The following is a 4,596-nucleotide window of genomic DNA, read 5'->3' on the forward strand; positions in this document are numbered from 1 at the left end:
AATCCTGTATATAAGCTACCATGTGTGACTGACACAATAAAGTAATCTTTTTTTGCGAGTGGGAAAGAATGTTTCATCTGCTTCAATCTTTTATTTGTTGGAGTGCTGTCAACATTATATATTTGAATGGATTAGTGTTGTCTGTAGTGTTGATTTATTTTTTTATGCCTTTATTACTTCCAACTAAGCACATCGACTTAATGAAATGATATATAAAAGACAGCAATATCACATCATTTTTTTTTCTTTTTTTGGCAGGATTTCCATGCACCGATACTTGCTATTCCTGGAGTTAAAAGTGTGGTTATTGCTGTTTTCACTGCAGCTACTTTTTTTAGTATTGTAAGTCAATTGTTGTAATATTTATGGTCAATCTTATTTGAATTTTTTTCTCCCTGGAGTTGTGGTCCTGGTTTTCATATTATGCCCATTTGACATTTAATATTATCAATTTTGTGGTCTCTATTTCATTTTACACAACCTCTTATCTTGCCCTTGATGTCCAAATTTTGATACGACAAGCATTGCATTTGGCAATTATACAGTTACTACACACTTTGTTCACCATTTTTCGAAGTGATATAGAAACCCATCAGTAAGTAATTTTCCGAATCATTTTTGGGTTGGAATGGTGATACAAATTCAAATGTAAATTCACAAAAGAGCAAGTCATAAGCAAATTATAGTATGCTTCAAAATAGCAAGTGCATAAATCACATAAAATGAAAAGTTGTAGAAATTTTCTAAGATCTGTAGTTATTTTCATGCACATTAACTACTGTTTTTATCCTTTGAAACTTGTATTTTGCAAATCATATAAAAAATGTTAAAAGTTACAATTACATGTAAGCAAATTTATCTCTAGCTTCCCTGAGGAGAGCAAAAAAAGGAATATCAATATCTGGGAATCTATAAAATAAACTAAAGAATTGATTGCTCATGAAAAACTTCATCTATTTATAGAAAGTACACTACATTAGATACAAATCTCAACATTCCCCTCAAGATGGGCAAAAGATATTCACTAAACCCATCTTATCACATAACCTAGACAAATCTAATGAGCTAAGTCCTTTAGTGAAGTAGTCAACTACTTGCTCTCCAGTGGCTACATGACATATCTCCAGTAGTCCGTTATTCAGCTTTTCCTTGATTCAGCTTTTCTTTGATGAAGAACCCCTATCAATCTCCACATGTTTGGTTCTATCATGTTACACAGGGTTGTTAGCAATGTTGATTGCCGACTTGTTGTCACACCACAACTTCATTTGAGTTCCCTGATACATTATGGTTTCAACCAAGGCTTTCAACCACATCATCTCAGAAACTTCTAATGTCATGTCCCCGTGTTATGCCTGTATTGTTGACCTTTCTACAACTGATTGTTTCTTGCTCTTCCGCGAGACCAAGTTGCGACCTACAATCATGCGGTATCCTGATGTGGATCGTATGTCATCAGCACAAATTGTTCAATCAGAATCACAAAAGTCCTCAATATCTACATTCTTCTTGAATGTGAACATTTTTCTTGACGCACTCTTCAGATAGCTCAAAATCTGATACACTGCTTCCATATGGCTCTTTCTTGGATCATGCATATAGCAGCTCATCACACTTACTGCAAAAGAAATATCGGGTCAAGTGTCACACAGATAGGTCAAACGACTCACCAACATCTAGTACCTCTCACGATCAATTGATTCACCTGCCTCTGTACAAAGCTTGATCTTTTGATCAATTGGAGAGACTGCAAGTTTACACCCCCTTATATCTGTCTACGTGAGAATATTCAGTACATACTTTCTCTGGGATAAGACTATCCTCTTAGGATCATGAGCAACTTCAATCTCAAGAAAGTATCTGAGTTGTCTCAGATCCTTTACCTCAAATTGCTTCTCAATCTTTCTTTTAGTTGAACAATCTCTGTCTCATCCACACTAGTGATGATTATGCATCCACATACACATCAAGTATGATAGTGTGATATTCATGTTATCGAAAGAACATCATGTGGTTTACATTGATCTGTTGATATCTCATGCTAATCATCGTTATTCTAAACTTGTCAAACTAGGTTTAAGGAGACTATTTCAAGTCATATAGTGACTTCCCGATCCTACACACCTTGCTCGTTGTCTGGGATGTACTGAATCATGGTGGTATCTCCATATATACCTCCTTCTGGAGCTCCTTATAAAGAAAAGCATTCTTCATATCCAATTAGTGTACTCTCAATTCACCATTCACTGTCAGAGAAGTCAGTATCCTCACTGTGCTCATCTTCACGACTGGTGTAAATGTTTTATCGTTGTCGGTATCATATGTCCGGCTATACTCTTTTGCCACTAGTCGTGTTTTTAACCTCTCAACATTCTCTTCTGGAGTTTGCTTTACCATGAAGATACACTTGCATCCAACTGTCTCCTTCTCTGCTGGTAGTGGTGCAATCTCTAATGTTGGGTTTTTCTCAAAAGCTCAAAGCTCTTCATGTATCGTGGCTTTCCACTTAAATCCTCTTTAGAAACCTGACTACACTTGGGTATAGAGACAGAGTTCAATGATGTAATGAATGTTCCATGCAAATGCAAATGTAAGATATTAGAATAAGAAATAAAGTTAGCAATGTCAAGTTCCAACCCAAAATGATCAGGAAGATGCCCCACATTGCTGTAGAAGGATCTTCCTTAACATTGGAGGTTTAGGAGTGGACGGAGGAGGAAAAATATTACCTTGGAGTTTTGAATTGAAGGTGAATGGTGTAAGTGTCTCAAGACTTGGTAAAAATAGCGACAAGAGACTTGTTGGCATTGCAGAATCTATTCCTCTAGTTTGCTTCCTGTGTATACACCCTTAACTCACATTCTGCCTAAATTCCACCACCTCTGAGGAACTATTTGTGTACGTAATACGCATGCAATTCTGCATGCATACTCCATTAACCCCGCAATACCCCATAATAATCTATGAATAACATCGAAATAGAACCCGTGAAGGTTCTTGGAAGGTTATAAGTCATTGAAATTAATACCTCAATAACCTCTCAATAATCCCATAATAACTGCGAAGAGGAGGTTATTGCAGGGTTATTATTCACGCAGCTCTGCGTGCATATTACGTACGCAAATATTTCCCCCACCTCTGTGTCAATCTTCTTGATTTTCGTCTCCTCCGCTGATTCATGCCACATCACAAGACATGACATTGCTTCTTCTTGCACTACTCTATCACCATTGCTACTCACTCTCTCTTGTTTTATATCTCTAGTGTTTGTTGAGTCACCGAAGGGTGAGTTCGCCACTAGAGTGCGGTATGGTTCAAACTCTCTGAATTACACATCCATACTCACAAAGTGTATCTTTTCAATTGGTCTCCAGCAGGCATAATCCTTCTGAATAGCAGAATAACCTACGTACACACATTTCACAGCTCTGGGATCGAACTCTCCTATAGATTGTATGTTATCTTTTACAAAACATACACATTCAAATATCTTTAATGGAAGGATCCCACTATTATCCCCTTTCAATTTTTGATAAAGAGAATTTCACTTCAGCACTCTTGAGGGCATTCTGTTGAACAATTGAGCGACTATCAACACTGCTTGGCTCATAAGTGTTGTGGGATATTTATTGTCATCATCATGCTCCGGGCTACCTCTATAAAATGTTGATTCTTCTTCTCTGCTACTCCATTTTGTGTTGATGTGTATGGGCATGTGGTTTAGTATCGTGTCCCTTGAGCTGACAGATAGTCCCAAATGTTTTGTTGATATATTTTGTCACATTATCAGATCTCAATGCCTTCACAACTGCATTATATTGAGTATAGATTGTCTTGTGAAATTCTTTAAAGCAAGCAACCACCCACTATTTTTTTCATCAGGTATATCGAGGTAACATGAGAAAAGCAATCAATAAACATAACCAAAGATCGATAACCATTCACATAATTAGTAGGACAAGGTCTTCATACATCAAAATGTATCAAATCAAAAAACACCAGCATTCCTATTTCTAGAATTGACATGAGAGCTCTTAGTAAGCTTGACAAACTCACAAACATCAAATGCTCGTTTTTTCTTATTTCTCTTTTCATACATAGATGGATACAACCGACTCAGTGAATTAAGTCTAGAATATTCAATACATCTGTGATATAACAGTAACGTATCCTCGTCGTTCCTCCTAGATTCTCCTATTATAGCACTTTCTACCATGGATAACAGAGCTGAGTTCATCCCCTCTCCAAGTACTAGAGTCCACTATACCACGTTCCAGTTTCAAGTGTCTAACTCCTACCTTTCTCTGGGAAGATCAACAATAACAACAAAGCCTTAATCCCATTACGTGGGATCGGCTGCAAGATTTCTTTTTCTTCATTGTGTCATATTTAGTGTCATAATTTCATTTAGTTCTAATAAATTAAGATCATTTTTTATACAATAAGCCTAAGTCTTCCTAGGTCTACCTCTGCCTTTTTTAACATAAGTCGAATCTAAAATATCTACTCTCTTAATCGGATCATCAGATGGTCGACATTTAATCTAACCAAACCATCTAAGACGACTTTCTCTAATTTTTTCTATCATATTGTCCA

The 4,596-nt window shown here is 36.6% G+C and overlaps 1 protein-coding gene across 1 annotated transcript in view; it reads left to right on the forward strand.

Annotated features, from left to right (window-relative positions):
* The first annotated feature begins 253 nt into the window (after positions 1-253).
* LOC110039566 (Niemann-Pick C1 protein-like) overlaps positions 254-4,596 on the forward strand; it is a 54,347-nt gene continuing 50,004 nt past the window's right edge. The window contains exon 1 of the mRNA XM_020744675.1: positions 254-342. The gene's annotated coding sequence lies outside the window, so the exon portion shown is untranslated. The remainder of the gene's footprint in view (positions 343-4,596) is intronic.

The sequence above is a fragment of the Phalaenopsis equestris genome, unplaced genomic scaffold, assembly GCF_001263595.1.
Source record: "Phalaenopsis equestris unplaced genomic scaffold, ASM126359v1 Scaffold000002, whole genome shotgun sequence".
Classification (NCBI taxonomy): Eukaryota; Viridiplantae; Streptophyta; class Magnoliopsida; order Asparagales; family Orchidaceae; genus Phalaenopsis; species Phalaenopsis equestris.